General features: G+C 44.3%; 1 protein-coding gene across 2 annotated transcripts in view; it reads left to right on the top strand.

The window, feature by feature from the left end:
- Nucleotides 1-23,037: 23,037 nt before the first annotated feature.
- ITGB1 (integrin subunit beta 1) overlaps nt 23,038-26,628 on the top strand; it is a 64,163-nt gene continuing 60,572 nt past the window's right edge. The window contains exon 1 of one of the 2 annotated variants that reach the window (XM_054716619.1): nt 23,038-23,270. The gene's annotated coding sequence lies outside the window, so the exon portion shown is untranslated. The remainder of the gene's footprint in view (nt 23,271-26,628) is intronic. The other variant, XM_054716620.1, reaches the window with a different exon arrangement.

Here is a 26,628-nt window from a genome sequence, read left to right as displayed (position 1 = left end):
TTTTGGTATTTTTTTTCTTTATTGATGAAGGTATTACATATGTGTCCTTATACCCCCTTGTCCCCCATCCCCCACCCCCATTCATACCCTCACACCCCTGGTGTCTGTATCCATTGGTTAGGATTTATATGCATGCACACACACACACACACACACACACACACACACACACACACTAGTAGCCCAATGCATGAAATTCGTGCACTGGGGGATGGGTTGTCCCTCAGCCAGGTCTGCACCCTTTCCAATCTGGGACCCCTCGATGGATGTCCTACTGCTGGTTTACAGGGATCGGGCCTAAACCGACAGTCGGACATCCCTCTCACAATCTGGAACTGCTGGCTCCTAACTGCTCACCTGCCTGCCTGTCTGCCTGATTGCCCCTAACCACTCTGCCTGCCAGCCAGCTTGCCCCAACTGCCCCCTGCCGCCGGCCTGCTCACCTCCAAATGCCCCCTCACCAGCCTGATCACCACTAACTGTCCCCTGTGCCAGTGTGCTTACCCCCAACTGCCCTCCCTGCTGGCCTGCTCACCCCCACCTTCCCTCCCCACTGGCCTGCTCGCCCCCAACTGCCCCCCTGCTGGCCTTCTCACTCCAAACTATTCCCCCCACTGTCCTGATCACCTCCAACTGACCCCCACTGACAGCCTGTCACCCCCAACTGGCCTCCCTGCTGGTCTGCTTACCCCCAACGGCCCCGTACCCCACCAGCCTGATCACCCACAACTTCCTTCCCCTCTTGGCCTCTAACCGCCTCTACCTCAGCCCCGCCACCATGGCTTTGTCCAGAAGAACATCCGGAAGGTCTCCTGGAAGGTCTCCCAGTCTAATTAGCATATTACCCTTTTATTAGTATAGATAGAGGCATGGTGCATGGGTGGGGGCTGGCTGGTTTGCCCAGAAGGGTGTCCCAGATCAGAGTGGGGGTCCCGCTGGGATGCCTGGCCAGCCTGGGTGAGGGGCTGAGGGCCATTTTCAGGCTGGCCATACCCCCTTCAGGGTGGAGGTCCCCACTGGGGTGCCTGGCCAACCTGGGTGAGGGGCTGATGGTTGTTTGCAGGCTGGCCATGCCCCCTGGCAATCCAGGCTCCCAGCCCCTCCTTTTGTTTCTTTTCTTTTTGTTTTTTTCAGTGCCTCCTTGAGCGGAGACCAGGGCTGGCTGGAAGCAGGTATCTGGGATTTATTTATCTTCTACTAGGGGCCCAGTGCATGAACCTGCCCCCTCCCACATACTGGGAGCCCTCGGGGGATGTCCTACTGATGACTTAAGCCACAGTCTGGCCTCCCTTTGTGGGAGGCAATCGGGCTGATCAGGGGAAGGCACCAGCCCCATCACCCCGCTGTTGCAGCCACTGCCAGTCACCACAGCCACCAAGGTGTTTTCATCAACACGGACTCCAGTCCCTTCACCAAGAAAAAATGATAACTTTCTTTAGGCATTTTCAAGATGTGTCTTCCATAGGATATGCATTTCTTTCTTTCTTTTTTTTTTAATCCTCACCTGAGGATATGTTTCCATTGACTTTTAGAGAATGTGGAAGAGAAAGGGAAAGACAGAGAGAAACATCAAAGTGAGAGGAACACTTTGATTGGTTGCCTCCTGCATGAGCCCTGATCTGGGCCCCGGCCAGGGAGGATCCTGCAACCTAGGTACATGCCCTTGATCAGAATCAGACCCAGACCCTGCTGTTGGCAGGCCGAGGCATTATCCACTGAGTGAAACTGGCTAGGGCAGGATATGACATTTCTTAGCCCTCCAGCAGCAGACCTTCATTTTTTTCTCCAGAAGTGTGGTGGAAAAACCCTAGATCAGCGTTTTGGATTCTTATTACCCAAGTTACTAAGAACATTACCAGTGGCATACAGGAAGCTTAGCCATTGTGTAGTCAGAAAAGGTGTTTCCTCTATAGTTCACACCAATCGCAGGCTGGGCAGGGGCCCTCCAGCACCCTCTGATCGCAGGCTCCACCCCTGCCCAGGCCTGCCCAGGCCAAAAGCCTCTAGGGCAGGAGCAGAGCCCCAGCTCCCTGCCATTGATCACAGGGGGTCCGCTCCTGCCCAGGCCGAAAGCAGACCCCAAGCTCCCTGCGATCGATCGCAGGGGGTCCACTCCTGCCCAGGTGATCAATTGCAGGGGGTCTGCTCCTGCCCCAGGCCGAAAGCCTCCGGATTTCAACTGGAGCAGGAGCGGACCCCCAGCTCCCTGCGATCGATCTCAGGGGGTCCAGTCTGGCAGAGGCTTTTGGCCTTGAGCAGGAGCAGAGCCCAGCTCCCTGTGATCGATCACAGGGAGGCTTCTGGCCTTGAGCAGGAACGGAGCCCCAGCTCTTTGTGATCAATCGCAGGGGGTTCGCTCCTGCAACAGGCCGAAAGCCTCCAGCGAAGGCTTTCGGACTTGAGCAGGAACAGAGCCCCATCTCCCTGCGATTGATCGCAGGGGGTCCGCTTTTGGCCTTGTGCAGGAGCAGAGCCCCAGCTCCCTGTGATCAATCACTGGGGGTCCGCTCCTGCTCCAGGCCGAAAGCCTCAGCTTTCGGACTTGAGCAGGAGTGGAGCCCCATCTTCCTGTGATCGATCACAGGGGGTCTGATCCTGCACCAGGCCTTACCTCACAGTGACCTGGGTGCCAGGATGTTCCTGGGACACAGGCGCTGGGTGCCTATGTATGCAAATTAACCACCATCTTTTTTTGGTTAATTTGCATAGTCACTCTGATTGGCTATGGGCGTAGCGAAGGTACGGTCAATTTACATGTTTGTCTATTATTAGGTAAGATAATTGAAACTTTGTAGCCTTGTGCGGAGGCCAGGGCCGGCCAGGGCGGGCAGGAAGCTTGGCTTCCTCCATCGCCAGGGGCAACCCAAGCCTCCTGCTCACTCCAGCTCCATGGCCGCTGCCATCTTTGTTTGGTTAATTTGCATACTCGCTCCTGATTGGCTGGTGGGTGTAGTGGAGTGATGGTTAACTTGCATGTTTCTCTTTTATTAGTGTACTAGAGGCCCGGTGCACGAAATTCATGCACAGAGGGGGGGTTGTCCCTGGCGATGGAGGAAGCCAAGCTTCCTGCCCTCCCTGGCCGGCCCTGGCCTCCACACAAGGCTACAAAGTTTCAATTATCTTACCTAATAATAGACAAACATGTAAATTGACCGTACCTTCGCTACGCCCACCGGGATCGGGCCTAAACAGGCAGTCGAACATCCCTCTCACAATCCAGGACTGCTGGCTCCCAACTGCTTGCCTGTCTGCCTTCCTGATTGCCCCTAACTGCTTCTGCCTGCCAGCCTGATCACCCCCTAACCACTCTGCTGTCAACCTATTTGCCCCCAACTTCCCTCCTCTGCTGGCCTGGTCACCCCTAACTGCCCTCTCCTGCAGGGTTGATCACCTCCAACTTCCCTCCCTTGCAGGCCTGGTCCTTCTCAACTGCCCTCCCTTGCAGGCTGGGTGCCTCCCAACTGCCCTCTCCTGCTGGCCATCTTGTGGTGGCCATCTTGTGTCCACACGGGGGCAGGATCTTTGCCCACATGGGGGCAGCTATATTGTGTGTTGGAGTGATGATCAATCTGCATATTACTCTTTTATTAGATAGGATAGAGGCCTGGTACAGGGGTGGGGGCCAGTTGGTTTGCCCTGAAGGGTGTCCCAGGTCAGGGTGGGGTTCCCTTGGGGCGTCAGCCTGGGCAAGGGGCCTGTGGTGGTTTGCAGGCTGGCCACACCCCCTGGAAACCCAAGCAGAGGCCCTGGTATCTGGAATTTATTTTCCTTCTACAATTGAAACTTTGTAGCCTGGAGCAGAGCCAAGCCTAGGGCTTCCTCCGAGGCCAGCAGCCATTTGTGTTGGGGTTATAATTGAAACTTTGTTGCTTTAAGCGGGTGGGCCCGGCCAGGGTGTGCAGAAAGCTTTGCTTCCCCTGTTGCCTGCGGCAACCCTGGCCTGCTCTCTCAAGCTCCATTCTGCCGCCATTTGTTTGAATTTGTTTACCTTCTATAATTGAAACTTTGTAGTTTGAGTGGAGGCTTAGGCCTGGCAAGGGCAGGCGGAAAGCTTGGCTTCCTCTGTTACCTAGGAAACCTTGCTCTCTGTGGCTGTAGCCATCTTGGTTTGGGTTAATTTGCATACTTGCTCTGATTGGATGGTGGGCGTGGCTTGTGGGCGTGACTTGTAGGTGTGTCGGAGGTATGGTCAATTTGCATATTTGTCTATTATTAGATAGTGTGTGTGTGTGTGTGTATATATATATATATATATATATATGGCCCTCAGCCCAGCCTGCCCCCTCTCACAGTCTGGGAGCCCTCAGGGGTGGGAGGCAACTCGGCAATCAGGGGAAGGCGACGCCCCCATCACACCTCTGCTGCTGCCACTGCCGGCAGTGAAAGCCTCGGCCAGCCCTGCTTACCTGAGCCTCGGGCGGCCCTGGGCAGATGCTGAACAGCTGCCATCCGAGGCTTGCCTGCGCCTTGGGCCAGCCCTGGCCAGCTGGGCAGCCATGATCTGAGGCTTGCTACACCTTGGGCCTGTCCTGGGCGGCTGGGAAGCTGCCATCTGAGGCTTGCCTGCACCTTGGGCCGGCCCTTGGTGGCTGGGGGCTGAGGGGACTGGGGGACTCCAGAGGCAGGCTCGCAGAGTGGCTGGACCTGCCTGGGGCTGGGTCTGTCCATGCCGCATGCCTGCCACCCCAGCAGGGCTGAGGGGACTGGATGCCACCATCTTGTGGCTGTGGGTGCTGCCATCTTTGAGGGTGTGGCAGTCAATTAGCATATTCCTTCCTTATTGGCTGTGGGTGCCATCATCGTTTTGAAGGTGTGATGTCAATTAGCATATTCCCTCTTTATTAGATAGGATATATATATATATAATTTATATATATAATTTATTATCATATATATATGATCTTCTTTTCTTATTCATTCAGCTATCATATGTCTTTTTATTGGAGGATTTAATCCATTTATACTTAAAGTGATTATTGATATTATGTGGTTATTGCCATTTTATTATTAATACTTAACTCTTATTTATGCTCTTTTTTTCTCTTCTTAAAGTAGACACTAACATTTCTTGTAATACTGGTTTGGTGGTAATGAACTCCTTTAGCTCTATTTTTTGGGGGAGGCTCTTTATCTATCCTTTACTATTAAATTATAGTATTGTTGAGTAGAGTGGACTTGATTGTAGGTCTTTGTTCTTCATCACTTTGAATATGTTGTGCCACTCCCTTCTGGCCTGAAATTTCATGTTGAGAAACCAACTGACAGTCTTATAGGTGCTCCCTTGTAGGTAACTAACTGTCTCTCTCTTGCTTCTTTTAAGATTCTCTTTTTTGTTTATAACCTTTGTCATTTTAAGTCTGATGTGTCTTTGTGATGGTCTTTTTGGGTTCATCTTGTTTAGAACCCTCTAGGTTCTTGGACTTCTGTCTTTTTCCTTCAACAGTTTAGAGAAGTTTTCAGTCATTATTTCTTCAAATATATTCTCAATCCCTTACCCTCTCTCTTTTCCTTCTGGCACCTCTATAATGAAAATCATTTAATGGTTGATATTGTCCCAAAAGTCCCTTATACTATGTGTCAAATGGGAGTTCCACTTTTATTTTTTTGAGGAAACTCCATACTATTTTCTATAGTGGCTACACCAATCTGCATTTCCACCAGCAGTGAACTAGTGTTCCCTTTACTCCACATCTTTTAAATTCTTTTTTTTTTTCTTTGCTGCTCTGATTGGGTATTTTCTGCTTCCTTATCTTCCAAAATGCTGATTAGATCATTTCCTTCATCTAATCTGTTGATTCCTTCTAGTGCATTGTTCATTTGTTATCACATTCTTCAGTTCTGACTGTTGTTTTTTTAATTCTTTCTATGTCTTGTTTTTATTATTACTATCTCTTTTGAAGTTCTCACTGAGTTCATTCATTCTTCTCCTAAGTTCTTTGAGCATCCTTATAATCAGTGTTTTAAATTGTGTGTCTAGTAGATAGTTTGCCTCCATTTTGTTTATCTCTTTTTCTGGAGATTTCTCCTATTCTTTCATTTGGGACACATTTCTTTGTCTCTCCATTTTGGCTGCCTCTTTATGTTTGTTTCTATGCATTAGTCAGATCTGCTACTTCTCCCTGTCTTGGTAGGGTGGCTTTATGTAGTAGGTGTCCAGTGGGGCCCAGTGGCACCATCTTCCTGATTTCTTTAGCTGGGTGCTCCAAAAGTGTCCTTTGTTTTATTTATTTGTGCTCTCCTTTTGTAACTGATCTGTTGCCACATCAGTGGCTGGGATTCACTCTCAGATGATCTTGCTGTGAGGATTGGCCATGACCACTCTGTGGGGCTAACTTCACAAAGGGGGATTTTCCCATGTGGGTTCTATTGCCAGCCAAAAAAAGGAGAAAAAAGGAGACTTAAGTAATACTTTAAACAATAAAAATTTTAAATAAAACAAACACACACACACACACACACACTTAAATGTAAGTTGTGAAACCATAAAAGTCCTAGAAGGAAACATAGGCAGCAAAATGTCAGCCATCTCATGTAGCAGTATTTTCGCCAATACATCTGCCCGGGGCAAGAGAAACCAAAGAAAGAATAAACAAATGAGACTACATCAAAATAAAAGCTTCTGCACAGCAGAAGAAACCACCATCAAGATTAAAAGGGAACCCACTTGTATATTCATCAATGATACATCTGATAAAGGGTTAATCTCCAAAATATATAAAGTACTCATACAACTCAACATAAAAATACATACAATCCAATTGAAAAATGAGAAGACCCCTTAATAGATACTATAGTACTTCTCCAAAGAGGACAAGCAGATGGTTAATGGACATATGAAAAAATGCTCAAAGTCACTAATCATCAGAGAAATGCAAATTAAAACCACATAAGATATCACATGATACATAAATCAATAAACAAGTGTTGGCAAAGATGTGGAGTAAAGGGAACACTAGTTCACTGCTGGTGGAAATGCAGATTGGTGTAGCCACTATAGAAAATAGTATGGAGTTTCCTCAAAAAAATAAAAGTGGAACTCCCATTTGACACAGTGATCCCACTTCTGGGAATACTAATATAACCTACTATTAAAAACCCAGAAACATCAATCAGAAAGAATAAAGGCACCCTTATGTTCATAACCACGCTATTTATAATAGGTAAGATTTGGAAACAGCCCAAGTGCCCATCAGTAGGTGAATGGATAAAAAGCTGTAGTACATTTACATAATGGAATATCACACAGCTGTAAAAAAAGAAGGGTCTCTTACCCTTTGAGACAGCATGGAGGGACCTGGAGACTATTATGCTAAATGAAATAAGCCAATCAGAGAAAGACAAATGCTACAAGATCTCACTTGTTTGTGGAATCTAAGGAACAAAGTGAATTGACTAACAACATAGGACCAGAGGCATGGAGCCATGGAACAGACTGACATATATCGTGGGTGAGGGGATGGGGGAGGATGAGAATAGATAACCCAAAGAACTGATATATACTTTTATTTATAGCCCATGGACACAGACTATAGTGTCGTGAGGCCTTGGGTGGGGAAAGGGTTGGGCAGAGGGGAGGGGGAGGGGGAGTAAATGGGGGACATCTGTAATACTGTCAACAATAAAAATATATATGTATTTTTTAAAAATTAAAACAAAATCAAAGGTGTGTAGTGATATCTCACTTTTGTTTTAATTTGAAATCCCCCAAATATAATACAGAGCCTCTTTTCATATGCTTATTTGCCTTCTGTATATCCCATTTGGTGAGGTATATGTTAAGGCCTTTGGTCCGTTTCTTTAAAATTTATCTTTATTATTGAAAGTATTACAGATGTCCCCTTTGATTTTTTGTGTGTTTTTTTCCCATTGATCCCTTCTACTCTGCACCTATCCCTCCCAAGCCTTCACCATACTATTGTCTGTGGCCCATTTTTTAAAACAGGTTATTTTCTTATTGTTAAGTTTTAAGAGTTCTTGTATATTTTGGATAACAATCCTGTATGAGATATATCTTTTGCAAGTATTTTCTCCCTACTAGCGAAGTTTTAATTGAAGTGCTTCATTTTCATTTTCATAGCCAATGTTCTGACTGTAAGAGAAAAATAGTTTAATTGATATTTTAGGTATGTGGCAAACTTTACCAGTTCTAAATAAGGAATTCTTGTGATCATAGAGTAAAAAGCCTGTGACATCAGTGAACAACAATGCAGAAATCCTAAAGTAGCAGTCACAGGCCTTGTTTTCTGAATGCAACATGGAAGATATTATTAGGAAATATCATTAAAATGTATTCACAATTGCTCTCAATCTAATTAAAATTTTACAACAATTTTTAACTAAGGTGATTTTTAGATGTAATTTGAAGGTATTTTTGTCCCAGTATGTATGTTGAACATTTGAAATAAAAAGTTCTAGTTTATCTTTGAAGTTTATTGTACCTCGAAAAGTAAACACAAACAGCACACTCTTTAGTTATGTGGATTGATACAAAAGATTTACTTTTTCTGTTCTAGCTCCTACAGTTAAATAACACTGCAGTGAAAATCTCATTATAACAACCTATTTGGAACTTTATCTGATGTTTAAAGGTTTGTTTTGGATAAAACTAATCAATATACAACTCAAAATTCTAGGGCAACAACAAGAAAAAATTGGTGACTGAAGGAGACTTGACTTGGGTGGTGGGCACACAATGCAATATACAGATGATGATGATTGTACACTTGAAACCTATATAATTTTATTAACCAATGTCATGCCAATAAATTTAATTAGAAAACAAAATAATGATTCCTAATGTTTTAGGGTTAAGATCCTATTAAAACAAGAAATAGCTGCAAAAACACAGATTTGTGTGTATAAATGAAACTTTGTTTACAATTTTAGGGTGTTCATGGACTCATGGTTTCCCATGTATAGATACACAGCAAAAATTCTATCTTAGATCATATGTTATGGGGATTAATTTGGAGAAAGAGGATGCTTCTACTTATAGACATACTTTTTAACACTAACCACTCCGTAATGAATTTGGTCTAAAATCAAGCTTCTCCTAATTCAAATTGCCAAATTTTCTCAACATACTCAAAAGTAGTTAAATGAGTATAGAAATAGTGTTGTTTTATAGTCACTAGCCATAAACTATTGGTAGCACCATCATTTCCTGTACTGAATGACCCTGGTTCCTAAAAATAACTCAGTGTTATTCAACTGCTTATATTTGGCATATTCTTCATTCTTATTTGGGAAGGCACATTCCCTTCTCCAGCTGAAGAAACTCAGTGTCTGAAAAGAGCTGCCTAAAAACACTGTTCCCTCTGGACTCCTAAAAATGTTCAGCATCTGAATGTTGGCAGGGAGTGCTCATTCCCAGTGGACAGGAGAAAAGGGGGCCGCTATATATGGAGAACATAAAGCAGAACCAGTTGAGGCAGCCTTTCGTAAGTGACCCATATTCAAAGCCATAATCCAGCAATGACTAAGTGTCTAGAAAAGGAAAAGACTTAATGGCTAGCCTAAACTAAAAGGAATACACTGCAAATCAGGCCAGACTATTCTGGCATTTTCCACCTGACTTTAAAAAAACAAAGGAATAAAGCTCTGACTGAAGCCTCAAGACAGGCTAGTCAAATTCACTGACACATACCATATGTACAGAGTTGGTGGCTCCCTTGTAGCAAACTGAATATTTCATGGTTCCTCTGGCAGTGATAACAGGGTATTGAGAAGTGTCCACTAAATCAAAGCTCCCAAGCCAAAAATTGGTTTCCCTGCATTATGACTATTTGCATGTTATTTATATATTTAGAGACAGAAGGAGAAACTAGAAGGATTGTCTCACCCTTTCTTGTTCTTCAAAAATGTCAATAATTCTCAGGGCTGCCTTTTTTATTTTTTTAAACCAAAGCACACAAATTCACATTTATTTATTTTTTAAGAAGTTATGTTGTGTTTTTTTAAATATGCTTTTATTGATTTTAGAGAGAGGAAGAGAGAAATACCATGTGTCCCTGGATCCGGGTGAGGTCTCGCGCACCTAGGTCCGGGTGAGGCTACGCTCCCCTGGGTCTGGGAGAGGCCACGTTCACCTGAGTCCGGGTGAAGCCGTGCCCCTGGGTCCGGCCGAGACCAAACCAGAGGGAGTCGGAGCTCCGTTACCACCATTTGTCCACCATCCAGAGCTGAGGGGTCAGTGCTGACATGTACACATAAGGAACTGGTGGACATTGAAATTGGGTCTCTAAAGAACTGTTGGTCCAGAACGAAACTCACTACAGACTGATTCATCTGCCTGTCAGCATAACTATTATTGCTCGTCTCACATTCAGTTCTTATATCTCTAGTGACACATGATCTCGCTCATCTAGGGGAAATGATGAACAACATGGACTGAGGAACAAGAACAGAACCAGAAACAAGGAGGCATCGATCAGACTATCGGGCCTCAGAGGGAGGATAGGGGAGGTTGGGGGGAGGGGGGAGAGATCAACCAAAGGACTTGTGTGCATGCATATGAGCCTATCCAACGGTTAAGTTCAACAGGGGGTTGGGGCATCCGTGGGGAGGGGTGTGGGATGGGAATGGGGGGATGATGACAAATATGTGACACCTTAATCAATAAAGAAATTAAAAAAAAAGAAAGAAAGAAAGAAACATCTATTGGCTGCCTCCTGCATGTCCCCTACTGGGGATCAAGCACCCGAAACCCAGGCATATACCCTGACTGGGAATTGAACCAGCAACCTCTGGTGCATGGGATGACACTCAACCATCTGAGCCACACTAGGCAGGGACAGATTCACATTTAATAGTGGGATTTTAGTTTCTTTAAAAAGAGGAATAGGGTTATTTATGATTTATAAGCACTTTCGTATCAGTATAAGACATTACCAGAGACTATTACTGTTTCCATCCCCATCTACTCACCTTTTTCTTTTTCTTTTTTAATTAATTAATTTATTTATTTATTTATTTATTTATTTATTTTATATATTTTTATTGATTTCAGAGAGGAAGAGAGAGGGAGAGAGAGATAGAAACATCAATGATGAAAGAGAATCATTGACTGGCTGCCTCCTGCACGCCCCCCACTGTGGATTGAGCCAGCAACCCAGGCATGTGCCCTTGACTGGAATCGAACCCGGATTTGATTCCGCAGGTCGACGCTCTATCCACTGAGTCAAACCAGCTAGGGCTCTTTTTTAATTTATTTATTGTCTAAAGTTTTATATATGTCTCCTTTTTCCCCAATTGACCGATTAATACTGCGCCCCCCCCCCCCCCGCCCCCGCCCCGAGACAAATGGCAGGGTTTGGGGAGGGGTTTAGAGAGCAATCTTTTTCTTTTTTTAATGTTTAAAGGCATTACATTCTAAGTAGCTGGACATGGAAGTTGAGAAAAATATTTCTGATCATTTTTAGAAACAGTTCTTAGGAAAGTAGCTGAAGACTTATCTAGCCATGGTCAATCAGTTTGCCTTGGAAGCCATCATATATATTTACAGCATGATTTAAAACCAAGTCTTGCCCTGGCCGGTTTGGCTCAGTGGATAGAGCGTCGGCCTGCAGACTCAAAGGTCCCAGGTTCGATTCCGGTCAAGGGCATGTACCTTGGTTGCGGGCACATCCCCAGTGGGGGGTGTGCAGGAGGCAGCTGATTGATGTTTCTCTCTCATCGATGTTTCTAGCTCTCCCTCTCCCTTCCTCTCTGTGGAAAATAAAAAATAAAATAAAATAAAATAAAACCAAGTCTTGTTAGTCATCCAGGCAATTTTCAAAGATTTTTCCCTAACTAAACCTCCTAGTAGGGAATTTTCCTCACATAGGAACTGCCTAACTCAGCACATTAATCCCCACACAGGTTTTTTTTTCCCCCCTTTTATCAATGTTGGAATTGATCTTTACCTATACACCTGAAACCTGATTTGCTATATTTCCCTATGCATCCCCTTCAAATTTCTAATTACTCTTCATATTCTTCATTGTCTGGAGACTCTTATTTATATCAGGATGAACTTTTGAAAATGAAAAAGAGTGTTATTAATAATTATGTTTGGACAACAGACAAACTGGGGCTATCTTGGGCATAGTGGGTCATCAAGTCACCCTGTTTATTTTTAAATGATTTGGTATGAACAGAGCCAGAATGTGGCAGTCCATGGCCAGCATGAAGAAAAATTTGATCTTGGGTATACACTTCTATTTTCACAATGCAGGTATTCATCCTTTGTTCTAATGCCATGAGGTCTTGCCTCTGGTGATTATTATACTTAACTAGAGGCCCAGTGCACGAAATTCGTGCATGGTGGTGGGTGTCCCTCAGTCCAGCCTGCACCCTCTCCAATCTGGGACCCCTCAAAGGATGTCCAACTGCCCATTTAGGCCCGATCCTACCGGGCAGTCGGACATCCCTCTCACAATCCAGGACTGCTGGCTCCCAACTGCTCACCTGCCTTCCTAATTGCCCCTAACTGCTTCTGCCTGCCAGCCTGATCACCCCCTAACCACTCCCCTGCCAGCCTGATTGATGCATAACTGCTCCCCTGCCAGTCTGATTGTCCCTAACTGCCCTCCCCTGCAAGCCTGGTCACCCCTAACTGCCCTCCCCTGCAGGCCTGGTCCCCCCCAACTGCTCTCCCCTGCAGGCCTGGGTCCCCCACAACTGCCCTTCCCTGCAGGCCTGGTCACCCCCAACTTCCCTCCTCTGCCAGCCTGGTCACCCCTAACTGCCCTCCCCTGCAGGGTTGATCACCCCCAACTGCCCTCCCTTTCAGGCCTGGTCCCTCCCAACTCCCCTCCCTTGCTTGCCATCTTGTGGTGGCCATCTTGTGTCCACATGGGGGCAGGATCTTTGACCACATGGGGGCATCCATCTTGTGTGTTGGATTGATGGTCAATCTGCATATTACTCTTTTATTACATAGGATAGAAGCCTGGTGCATGGGTGGGGGCCAGCTGGTTTGCCCTGAAGGGTGTCCCAGATCAGGGTGGGGGTTCCCTTGGGGCGTGGGGAGGCCTGGGCGAGGGGCCTGTGGTGGTTTGCAGGCCGGCCATGCCCCTTGGTGACCCAAGGGGAGGCCCTGGTATCTGGGATTTATTTATCTTCTACAATTGAAACTTTGTAGCCTGGAGCGGAGCCAAGCCTTCTGCTCCCTCCGTGGTGGCAGCCATTTCTTTTGGGATTTATGTATCTTCTATAATTGAAACTTTGTAGCCTTAAGCAGAGGCCAAGGCAGGCCAGGGCTGCAGAAGCATGGCTTCTGCCATCGCCGAGGGCAACCCTAGCCTCCTGTTCTCTCCAGCTCCGTGGCTGCCACCATTTTTGTTGGGATTTATTTATCTTCTATCATTGAAACTTTGTAGCATTGAGTGGAGGCCTGGGCCCGCCAAGACAGGCGGAAAGCTTGGCTTCCTTCATTGCCGGGGAAACCCAAGCCTCCCTCCTGCTCTCTCCATGGCCACAGCCATCTTGGTTGGGTTAATTTGCATACTTGCTCCTGATTGGCTTGTGGGCATGGCTTGTTGGTGTAGCAGAGCTATGGTCAATTTGCATATTACTCTTTTATTAGATAGGATAAATGAAAATCATTGTGTACTAAAATATTTGCCTATACAAGTTTATACTTCTTAGAATGTTTCCATTCTCAAAACCTGAAAAGCTTTCAAGTTATCATGGGATGATTTGTGGCTAACTGAATGAGGTAATATTTTAAAGGCTAAGTGCCAGGAATGGTAAAACTAAAAGAGAAAGACAGCTATCTACTCCTGAAGCAAACACTGACTCACTCTCACTGTTCAAAAGAGATAATCAAATTTCTAGTGAAGCCTTTAGCCATTTTGTACTGGACTAAATATTAGTAGTTTCTTTTGTTTATGTAATCCTATACCTTAATTATAAATCTGTAGAAATAGGGATTAAATACTGATTGAAATTATCCTGAACATCCAATAAAGTCTTTGCTGGTAAGCAACTTTGAAACTTTACTTTGGAAAGAGTAGGTGAATAAAGATAGATTTTGAGGAGCACATGGTGGTATGGTGCTAAAACTAATAGGTCAACTTTTAAATATTTGACATAATGACTTATGAGATAGCAGAAGAAATTTATAATTGGAGACAGTACAGGTAAAGTATGATTTGTCTTAAATTCATGGTGCTAACAGATGTTCTATTATGATATGACTAGAGGCCCGGTGCACAAAATTCGTGCATAAGGGGGGGGGGAGAGTGTGTCCCTCAGCCCAGCCTGCATCCTCTCCAATTCAGGACTGCTGGCTCCCAACTGCTCGCCTGCCTGCCTGCCTGATTGCCCCTAACCGCTTCTGCCTGCCAGCCTGATCACCCCTCTAACCACTCCCCTGCCAGCCTGATCGATGCCTAACTGCTCCCCTGCTGGCCTGATTGCCCTTAACTGCCCTCCCCTGCCAGCCTGGTCATCCCTAACTGTCCTCCCCTGATGGCCTGGTCACCCCTAACTTCCCTCCCTTGCCAGCCTGGTCGCCCCTAACTGCCCTCCCCTGCAGGCCTGGTCCCCCACAACTGCCCTCCCCTGCAGTCTGGGTTGCCCCCAACTCTCCTCCCCTGCAGGCCTGGTTCCCCACCCCACCCCCCCCCCCGCTCCAACTGCCCTCCCCTGCTGGCCCAGTCACCTCTAACTGTCCTCCTCTGCTGGTCTGGTTGCTCCTAATTGCTCTCACCTGCTGGCCTGGTTCCCCCCAACTGCCCTCCCTTGCAGGCCTGGTCCCTCCCAACTGCCCTCCCCTGCTGGCCTGATCACCCACAACTGCCCTCCCCTGCTGGCCATCTTGTGGCAGCTATCTTGTGTCCACATGGGGGCAGCCATCTTTGACCACATGGGGGCAGCCATCTTGTGTTGAAGTGATGGTCAATTTGCATATTACTCTTTTATTAGATAGGACTAGAGGCATGGTGCACAGATTTGTGCACCAGTGGGGTCCCTCAGCCTGGCCTGTGGGGATTGGGCCAAAATTGGCTCTCCAACATCCCCCAAGGGGTCCCAGATTGCAAGAGGTCACAGGCCAAGCTGAGGGACCCCGCCAGTGCATGATAGTGCCAGGTAGGCCGCAGGTGGGCTCCAGGGCATGTCTAGCCCATCTTGCCCAGTTCTGATTGGCTTGATTCCAGCAGCAAGCTAACCTACTAGTTGGTGCATCTACCCTCTGGTGGTCACTGCGCATCACAGCAACTGGTCAAACAGTCAGACACTTAGCATATTAGGCTTTTATTATATAGGATCTAGCAATGAGACTTGTACTTTCCCTGCTTACTAGGATTTCATCTTTAGTCTGGTTAGTCTGACCAATCCTTTTTGGACTTCCATAAATTTTATAGTTAGGTAATTGTCCATTGCTTAATATTTAGGGGAAAATTCAAGTAGTGAAACTCCTGAGCAATCACTGGTTTTCTTAGAGAACATGTTCTTTAATTTCTCTTTTCCCAAAAGCTCATGACTTCTGTACATAAGTTGCTACTTACACTTCATTTTAGCCAAATGTTCTGGCCTGGTCCCAGGGAGCAAAAGGACCCAATTATGTGTTTATCAAATATTAGCAGACTCCCTATTATGTGTTCTGGAACAGTGTTTGATACTGGGATTAAAAAGATGATTCAACTCTCATGAACTAATTTTGTTTAGGGGTATGCAAATGTAGGTTTCATAACATTCTTGTGGCAAAGTTTGCCTCCTCAAATTTCATACAGGGAAGAAAATAAAGAGATATGTACTGCAAATCAACCATGGATCAATTATACTTTTTTTTTTTTAAATGGTCTCATATGCTGAGATCAGGCCAATCCTGATTAATTCTGAACAGTGGGATAGCCAATACCTTTATCTATTTAGACAGAATTTAACAATTTATTTGAACATGTCACCTAATATTTTGTCTTAATTTTTTTTTTTACTTTTTAAAATTGGAATTTATTGGGGTGACATTGGTTAATAAAAGTATACAGGTTTTGATAAGAAGAAATAAAAGGCATCCAAATTGGAAAGGAGGAAGTAAAACTGTCATTATCACAGATGACATAATGTTGTACATAGAAAATCCTAAAGACTACAAAAAAAACTTATTATGTAGATTTAATAAATGAATTCGGCAATGTAGCAGGATATAAAATTAACACACAGAACACTATGGCATTTTTACACACCAATAATGAACTCTCAGAAGAGAAACTAAACAAACAATTCCATTTACCACTGAAACAAAAAACATAAGATACTTAGGAATAAACTTAACTAAGGAGGTAAAAGACCTGTACTCAGAAAACTACAGGACGTTAAGAAAAGAGATACAGGAAGATACATAAAAAAGTGGAAGAATATACTACCATGCTCATGGATTGGTAGAATCAATATCATTAAAATGTCCATACTACCTAAAGCAATCTATACATTCAGTGCAATCCTTATTAAAATACCAACAGCATATTTCACAGACCTAGAACAAACTCTCCAAAAAATTTTTATGGAATGAAAAAGGACTCTGAATAGTTGCAGCAATCTCAAGAAACAAGAACAAATTTGGAGGGATCACAATACCAGATATCAAGTTATACTACAAAGCCACTGTTCTCAAAACTGCCTGGTACTGGCACAAGAACAGGCATATAGACCAATGGAACAGAAAAGAGAACCCAGAAATTGACCCAAGCCATTATGCTCAATTAATATTTGACATAGGAAGCAAGAGCATACAATGGAATCAAGACAGTCTCTTCAATAAATGGTGCTGGGAAAATTGGACAGATACATGCAAAAAAAAAAAAAGATACTAGACGACTAACTTACACTTTACACAAAAATAAACTCAAAATCGATAAAAGACTTAAATGTAATTAGTGAAACCATAAAAATTTTAGAAGAAACCATAGGCAGCAAAATCTCAGACATCTCTCCTAGCAATATGTTTACCAATACAGCTCCTAGGACAATGGAAACCAAGGAGAAAATAAACAAATGGGACTACATCAAAATAAAAAGCTTCTGCACAGCAAAAGAAACCATCAACAAATTAACAAGAGATCACACTGCATGGAAGAACATATTTGCCAATGATACATCAGATAAGGGGTTCATCTCCAAAATTGATAGGGAACTCATACAACTAAATAAAAGGCAGACAAACAATCCAATTTAAAAAATGGGCTAAGGACCTAATTAGATACTTCTCCAACGTGGATATACAAAAGGCCAAAAGACATATGAAAAAATGCTCAAAGTCACAAATCATCCAAGAGATGCAAATCAAAACAACAATGAGGTACCACCTCACATCTGTCAGAATGGCTATCATCAACAAATGAACAAATGACAAGTGCTGGCAAGGATGTGGAGAAAAAGGAACCCTCATGCCCTGCAGGTGGGAATGCAGACTGGTGCAGCCACTGTGGAAGACAGTATGGAGTTTTCTCAAATAATTAAAAATGGAACTCCCTTTTGACCCAGCAATCCCACTTCTCCAGTAATCCCACTTCTAGGAATATATCCCAAGAAACCAGAAACACCAATCAGAAAGGATATATGTACCCCTATGTTCATAGCAGCACAATTTACAGTAGCTATGAATTGGAAACTGCCTAAGTGCCATCAGCAGATGAGTGGATTAAAAAACTGTGGTATGTTGCTGAAAAAAAAAAAAAAAAGATGGAACTCTTACCATGTGCACAGCATGGATGGAACTGGAGAGCATTATGCTAAGCAAAACAAGCAAGTCAGAGAAAGATACTAGTAAGTATCACATGATCTCACTCATATGTGGAATCTAATGAACAACATAAACTGATGGACAAAAATAGGTCCAGAGACACAGAAGCATGGAACAGACTGTCAAACTTCAGAGTAAAGGCAGGGGAGGGTGGGTAGGTGGGAAGAGATTGACAATGAACTTGTATGCATATATGCATAACCCATGGACACAGACAATAGGGTGGTGAAGGCCTGGGGTGGGGGTAGGGGGTGGGCTGCGAGAAGCCAATAGGGGAAAAGGGGGACATATATACTACTTTCAACAATAAAGATTTTAAAAACAGAGGTGAGGCACAGACCTTCACCCCCCCCAAGTTTGCAGGGGCCTGAACCCTCACCCCTTGCTGAAGGAGATCTCCTGCCCCCATGGCTGCTCAGCTTCACATGCCCAGCTCAAATCGGGACCCAGGTAACAGAGACTTGGCCGACAGCAGATGCCCTCTCACTGCAACAAGACTTGTTGGAGATGTCTTGCACTCATGATCCGGGGAACTGGGGTCTATGATATCTAAATCCAGCCTAGCACCAGGAATGCTCAGGGCCTACTCAAGAAGGCAAATAATCCTCTCCACTAATAATTACAGGGTAAAACAAGATGGATGTTAGAGTATTAAATTTGACAGTAAAATAGTAGTCAAGTTTTCAGACTAATTTAAATTGGCCAATCAAAATAAGCAAATACTCTAGAAAAATCAATTGTACTGGACAAAAAAAGCTATCCCTAAAGTGTTAACTAAAATTTTATTGGTAGTTCATCTCATGGTAAATTGTGTAACATATAAAGAACCTAAAGCAGTCACATTTTAGTGCCAAAAAGTAAAATTTAAAAGCTATCAAGATTACAGCATAAAATTTCCAAAAGCCTCCCAATATTTAAACCAAAAAAGGGGGGATAGTAGAAGAATATCATGTAAGGAAAAATATCCTGTAAATAAATTACATCTAGAAAATTTTTACTTTAGAAAATTAACTTTCATTTGTAATGCTAACAGCAAGACACCCAAGTAAAACATACATGGTGTCAAAACAAGCCAAAGGAAAATCGTTTGGGCAAAAAAATGAAAAAGGATCGCAAATCAAATTTATAGAAAATATTCCTTTATTAACTTTTGGTCAAGAATATGTTTGTATATTTTCAGAAAACAACTCCGAGACCATGTGGATTCCTGCAACAGAGAGGAATTGACAGGAGTGCTCCAGCCATGAAGTCAGAAGAGAAACAGTCCAGAGATGGAAGACGCTGACCATGCCTTGCCATACTAGCAGTCAGCAGATGTGCGTCACTGCAGATTGCCCAAGACCAAACCAGAGAGGGTCGGACCTGCATTACCACCATTTGTCCACCATCCAGAACTGAAATATCATTGCTGTTATGTACACATAAACAACTGTTGGACATAGAAATCGGGACTCAAAAGAACTGTTGGCCCAGAAAGAAACTCACTATAGACTGATTCATTTGCCTCTCAGCATAACCATTATTTGCTTGTCTCATTTTCAGTTCCTATAAGTGTATTCCTAGTATCACATGAGCTCACTCATCTAGGGGAAATGATGAACAACATAGACTGAAGAACAAGAACAGCATTGATCAGACTGTCAGACCTCAGAGGGAAGGTAGGGGAGGGTGGGGGACAAGGGAGATAGATCAGCCAAAGGACTTGTGTGCTTGCATATGAGCCTAACCAGTGATCACGGACAACAGGGGGATGGGGGCATGCGTGTGGGGGGGTTTGGGATGGGAATGAGGGGGGGGGGTTGATGACAAATATGTGATACCTTAATCAATAAAGTAATTAAAAAAAAAAGAATAATCAAACTGGCCCTGGTCAGTTTTTCCCAGTGGTTAGAGTGCCAACCTGCACACCAATGGGTCTTGGGTTCGATTCCCAATAATGACATATACCTGGGTGCAGGTTTGATCCCTGATCCCCAGCCCAGTTGGGGTGCATGTGGGAGGCAACCAATCAATGTGTCTTTCTCACATTGATGTTTCTCTCTCTCTCGCTCTCTCTCTCCACTCCCTCCCTGCCTTCCACTCTCTCTAAAAATCAATGGAAAATAAATAATCAAACTATCAGAGGTGGGCTCCAGTGCTTTCCTTTGAGCAAAATGCACTTAATAAACAATTTAGACCATTTAAAAAATCATTCTCTTTTAAATTACAGAATTCCTACAGCTACACTTTATATTTAAAAAGAGTTCATCATGAATTAGTCAAGGTCTAATACACAAAAAAGAAAGGTAATGGTAATAAGTATAACTAAATCAGTATCTTAATCCAGTTAGGAGTCAGTCCCTTATAGTGAAGAAACTTTATGTAAACACCGTATAAACTATATTTAGGAATAATAAATATTTCATATATAAATACCAGATAGAGCATAAAAAAACTATAACCAAAGAAGATAAAATTATATAAAATTCACATTAAGAGACTTGGGTACTACATGGTAAAAACCTAGAGAATATGAACTTTGAGTCAAGATTTCTATTATCTTTAAACTCAGTACCTCTAAAAATAAAATTAAGCTTCTGAGGTTTTAGATATTTCCAAAGATTTTATATACTTTTCAAAAACAACTTTCTTGCGAGGTATAATTTACATACAATCATAAACATATTTAAAGTGTACAATTCGGTAAGCTTTCACAAATACACCTTGTCAAACCAGTAAACATATCCAACACCCAAAATTTTCCTGGACCCTTCATTATCCCTCTTCCCACCAAGAGAATGAATGATCTGCTTTCTATTACCATAGGCCCGTTACTAAAAATAAAAAAAAAAAAAAAAAAAAAAAAAAATTTTAAAAAAATGTATACAGGTTTTAAATATACAACTCTTCAATATATCATCTGTACTAGTATATTGCATTGTGTGTTTACCACCCCAAGTCAAGATTCCCTCTATAGCCATTTATCCCCGTTTACCTTCTTCTACCTCCTCCCACACCACCTTCCTTCTGGGAATCACCATACTATCGTCTGTGTCCATAGTCTTTAGTTCTTTTTTTTTCTTAATCCCTTCACCCTTCTCACCGAGCCCCCAAAACCTTCCCCTGTGACAGTTGTCAGTCTGTTCTCTGTAATCATGAGTTTGTCTCCATTTTGCTTGTCTGTTTGTTCATTAGATTTCACATGTGAGATCATATGGTATTTGTCTTTCTCTGACTAGCTTATTTCACTTAGCATAATATTCTCCAATGCCTTCTATGCTGTTTTAAAAGGTAAGATATCCTGTTATTGTTGTGTGTTTTCTGTTTGTTTTTTTATACAGCTCAGTAGTATTCCATTGTGTAATTGTACCACAGCTTTTTTATCCACCCATCTACTGATGGACATTTGGGCTGCTTCCAAATTTTGGCTATTGTAAATAACACTGCAATGAACATAGGGGTACATATATTCTGTCAAATTAGTGTTTTGGGTTTCTTTGAAATTATTCCCAGAAGTGGAATTGCTTGGTCATGAGGGCAGTTCCACTTGTAATTTTTTTGAGGTAACTTCATACTGTTTTCCACAGTGGCTGCCCCAATCTGCATTCCCACCAGTAGTGTCCCAGGGTTCCCTTTTTTCCACATCCTTGCCAACACTTGTTGATTTTTTGATGATAGCCATTCTGACAGGTGTGAGGTGATAGCTCATTATGGTTTTAGTTTGCATTTCTCTGATTAGTGACATTGAGCACTTTTTCATTGTCTATTGATTATCTGTCCTATTTGTTTAAGTGTCTATTTAGGTCCTTTGCCATTTCTTAATTGAATTTTTGTGGGTTTTTTTGGTGTATTGAGTTTTATAAATTCTTTATAAATTTTGGATATTAGGCCCTTATCAGATGTATCAGCAAATATTTTCTCCCATTCAGTGGGTTGTCTTTTCATTTTGCTGATGGTTTCCTTTGCAAACGTTTTTTTAGTTTGATGTAATCCCTTTTATTTATTTTTTCTTTTGTTTCCCTTGCCAGAGGAGATATATCAGAAAAGAATATTGCTATAAGAAATTACCTTTAAAATTAAGAATGTTGATGTCTGGTGGAAGCTTTACCATTGGGATATTAATATGGAGACAACATTTATACTCTTAAGCTTGGTCATCCATGAAGGAAGTGGCAAAAATCATGCTCATTTCTTAGAGGTCTTCAGAGATTATCTAACCAGCAGATTTGATTTTACTAGTGAGCAATGTGCAAATGTTCCACAGGTGGGATTACTGTATTTTCTTGTCTAAGATTGGCAGCCAAATGGGCATCCCAGCTTCTAATCTCAAGCAAGTGAACCACTATTTGCCATTTTCACAGACCTCATAATTTGGGCTCTGCTACAATTGGGTGCTGCAGCTCACCGACTGGCAAAGCACATTTTCAGTTTGCCAGCAGTATATTCTGAAATTACTGGGTTTCAGTATGATGCTGGTTGGTTCAAGTTTCACTCTTCTTATCAAAATGTGCCCGGTCGTGGCGGGGCGGGGCGGGGGTGGGAGAGGTCAATCGCGGGGGAAGGGGACAAATGTAATACTTTCAACAATAACGATTTAGAAAGACAATGCGCCCGGCCATTTTCATAATGAATGTTACCCTTTCCTCTTAAATGCTCCTTCTCCAGCCCCTATGTCCACTGCTAAAAAAAGAGTGAGGATAAATAGAAACTGTATTCTTCAGGATGAAACTTTTCCTTCTTATCCATGTTTCCCATAAATGGACCACGCGGTTTATCTCACAAGAGCAGCTCCCCAACTCGGCAGTTTTTCTCTAAAACTGTCCTCCTCTCCATCTTTCTTGGTACCCATCCTCTTCACAAGTATTCCCCTTTCTCACAGACACAAGTCCAGAAAACTGTCATTCTGGGAGAACACTACTGGCTTTACCTAATTCCCTTCCAAAAGGGAAACGTTTTGGGCCCCATGAACCCCTACAGGTGAGGGGTCCACCTCCAAGTTCCCGTAACTGAAGGGGCCGGGACAGGCCCCTGTAGGTCGGACAGACGCGCAGCTTCGGGACGGGACGCAGAACCGGGAAAGCGGAGTCCAGCGGGACGCGGGTGCACAGCCCACACCCCGCCCCTCAGCTCAGGAAACCGAGGCACCGCGCGGGCCCGGCGGAGGCGCGACCCCCTCCGCCGCCGCGGGCCGCTCCCCGCCCGGCCGGCTCCTTTGTCCGGGCCTCGGGCTTCCGGCCGCTTCCTCCCGCCCGGGCGCGGCGAGCGGCTGACGCGGCGAGGAATGCATTTCCGGAGGGAGCGGCCGGCGGCGGCAGCGGGAGGAGCGGGAGGAGCGGGCGGGGCGCTTCGAGAAGGCAGGGCCGCGGGGGTCCTTTCTGGCCTGGAGGCGGCTCCGGGCCGCGAGTCCCCGCCTCTCGCCCCCAAGTAGGAGGAGGAGGAGGAAGAGCCGCCGCCCGCCCCGCCCGAGACCGAGAGGCCGCGCCAGACCGCGGGAGAGGCCGAGCGGGAGCTGACGAGCCACGGCCCGAGCCGACCGCGCGGGACCGGACGCCTCCCGGAGAAGGTAGCGAGCGGCCTGGGTCGGGCGGGCGGCGGCTTCGGGCTCCCGTGCGCGGGCAGCCCGGCGGGGACCTTGGTGCTGGACGGCGGGGCTGGGGTGGCCGGGACGGGAGCGGAAGTGCGGGCCGCCCGCGTCCTGCGGACCTTCCCCGCCGCCCCTCGCTTCCCAGACGCCGGCGCCCGAGGGCGCAGAGCCCGCCCCGCGCCTTCCGAGGGCTGGGTGGCCGGTCTGGGCGCTGTCACCTCTGGGCTTGGGGTTGCTTGCGGAGTACCAGGACCCCCCACCGGCCATCCTGCCCCCCGCCACTCAGAGCGGTCGTCGCCTGACGCGTGGTCCGGCTCCGGAGGGCCGGGGACCTCGGGCCGAGGGCGTTCCCTCGGCCGACGGGGCGCGAGCCGGCGAGGAAGCGGGTGGAGGCCGCTTCGGGACGCCCTGGCCTCGGGGACTGAGACCCGCCCGGGCCGCGTCTCGCTCCAGCCTGAGGTCGGCTGCTCTTCCTTCGCTCCACCTGGAGTTCGGGGATTAGCTTCCAGGACCGGGGATTGCTCATCCTGCCCCGGAGCGGAGTCGGTGGCAGCTCTCCGCCTGTGGCGGGGTGAGTGTGGGCTGGGCCCCGCCGGGCAGGCCCGGAGAGCGCAGGGGGATGGGCGGGGAGGAAGGCGCAGTGGGCGTGGGGTGTCCCCGGCCTCGGCGGCCAAGGCCAGCGCCTGCGGAGGCCGGACGACGCGCGTCCTCGCAGGGCGTCCCCCTGGGTCTCCGCGAGATGTGGTGCCCGACGCTGCCCGGATCCCGTGTATTGCGTGTCCTTTCTTATGCTTCATAATGATAAGTGTTGTTTTAAACAGTACAAGCATTTTATGCCTAAGCAGTTTTTATTTTACCAAGTTTGTGCTTTTGAGTCAAAACCTAGCACTAATTGGTGGGATCACTGGTAAATGATACTTTCGGCTTCGTTTCCTCATCTCTAAAATGGAAACAGGAATACTGAACACTAATAATAAAAGTAATAATCACTATAATACTGACAGTGAAGGCCATGCTTAGCTCAGTGCACTTTATGTGTATTTTCTTACTTAATCGTGGAACCGATCTAATGAGGTAGTTGCTGTTTTATCCCATTTTACAAAAGAAGAAACTGAGGCACAGGGAGCATAAGTAATTTGCATGTGGTCATCCAGCCGCGAGTGGAGAAACCATGGGGTCTAGCTCCATAGCCCATGTTTGAATCACAGGTTACAGAATGGTTGTAAAAATCAGATGTAAAATGTGAAACACTTGGAGTATATGATCAAAAGTTGACTCCTTTTCATCTCTTCTTGACATAATAAAAGATTTTAAAAACTCAATATGTAATTGATACCCTCACTGGTAAGGTTTCTTTGGGCCTGCATACCACATAGATATTTAGGTGCATAGAATTGCTTCCTGGATTTTGACTGCTTTGATGGCACAGAAATAACATGCTAAATAAATTTTGATTAGGCATCTTTCTTAAACTATTTATGACCTTTCTAATAGATCACACAATTGACCACTTTTAGGAATTATTAAGGAATTTTAATTGGAAGTTACCTAGTATACGTTTGTGGATATCAAGGTGCAGAGGGGACAAGAACTCATCTAAGAGTCCCATTATATTTATATTTTCAAATAATTTTGGTTCGTTGATCAGTATTAAACGAGGGAAGATGAAGTGATAAAGAGGAAATGGATGAAACAAGGTGGTATTTTGGTTACAGGCATTTGAGGAGAAAGTCATTTTACTTATCCTAAAATTCAGTATAAAATGGAAGACATTATTAGAATAGTAGTTTAAAAGACGGGATGTGGTTCATACTTTACTTATGTAAATAGAAAGCAAATAAATTCTAATTTAAGTCATCTATGTTGACTTCACAGACCTAAAATTTTAAGTTCTTGTAATGTTGATTCTTTTAAAAAGAATGTTAAGTTGTATATTAAGATTGTTTTCTAATCTCCCTCAGCTTTCTGCGCATGAAAAGTATAGAATCAACAATATTGAAAATCACTGGATTTTGTAATTTTAAAAAGCTTTCTTCTTAACTTTCTGGTCAATAGTTAAAATCTGCCCCTATTTACCCTCACTGAATGAATATGTAGTTCTGTATTGGTGTCAATAAATTCCTAACTCTATAAGCGACTCTGGGGACTGAGTGAGATCTGGTCACTCTATAAAATGAAAGTTAATCAAATAGTTTAACATGATGCTGGTTTTCATGGAATGCTTGCCACTTAATATCTTTTATTGTTTGGCTTGTCAAATAAATTGTAGCTCACAGCATGGGGGAGTAGCATAATATTCTATCAGAAGAAAACTTTTTCATTAATATCCTGTAAGTGCACTGGTTTACTCTTAACTATAGTGCTAGAGTGATGAGTTTAAACATCTTAACTGCCAAAAATTTCAGCACTTTGAATTCTGAGAATTTAAATTTCTGACTGTATAACAAGCTGGAATTATCTGAGAAGATCCACATGGACTGTTCTTAGGATCAGTCAGATTGTTGGTAAAATACTAGAGGATTATATTGTGCAAATATGTAAATATCTCTCTTTTTTTTTTTAATATATTTTATTGATTTTTTACAGAGAGGAAGAGAGAGGGATAGAGAGTTAGAAACATCGATGAGAGAGAAACATCGATCAGCTGCCTCTTGCACACCCCCTACTGGGGATGTGCCCGCAACCAAAGTACATGCCCTTGACCGGAATCGAACCTGGGACCCTTGAGTCCGCAGGCCGACGCTCTATCCACTGAGCCAAACCGGTTTCGGCTGTAAATATCTCTTGTTGTATTAGTAGATTTATTTTTATTTTGGTTGTATATTGTGGGGTTTTTGTATGTTGCAGAGGTGGGAGTCTTGGGGTAGGAAGGATGCTTTGACAGGGGTAAGGGTAGGGAAGAGTAAAAGGTCCTGAAATAGTATCTGTATATGTAGAAAACTTTAAAAAAAAAATGATAGTATGTACTTGTGTTAAAGGAGGTGCAGCCCATAAAACCCAGAACATTAGCAGCCTTAGATTATTTCAGTAGATAAGTGAAAAAAAAAAGTGGTATCTTCTTTCAGGAGCTGTGTGCAAAAGGAGCCAAACTGTATTTGGTAAAATTCTCATCTTTTTAAAGATAGCTAATTTTAAGACTTTTACAGAGTTAAGTATTTAAAAAAAATTTTTTTTATTGTCTAAAGTTTTACATAAGTCTTCTTTTTCCCCAATTGACCCTCCCCCTTTACCCCCAGCCATTTCCACCCCAGGCAGGCCCCCACCACACCAGTGTCTATGTCCATTGGATATGCTAATATGCATGCATACAAGTCCTTTGGTTGCTCTCTAACCACCC

Source organism: Eptesicus fuscus, chromosome 5, assembly GCF_027574615.1.
Source record: "Eptesicus fuscus isolate TK198812 chromosome 5, DD_ASM_mEF_20220401, whole genome shotgun sequence".
Taxonomy (NCBI): Eukaryota; Metazoa; Chordata; class Mammalia; order Chiroptera; family Vespertilionidae; genus Eptesicus; species Eptesicus fuscus.
This window is presented reverse-complemented; position numbering and strand designations above follow the sequence as displayed.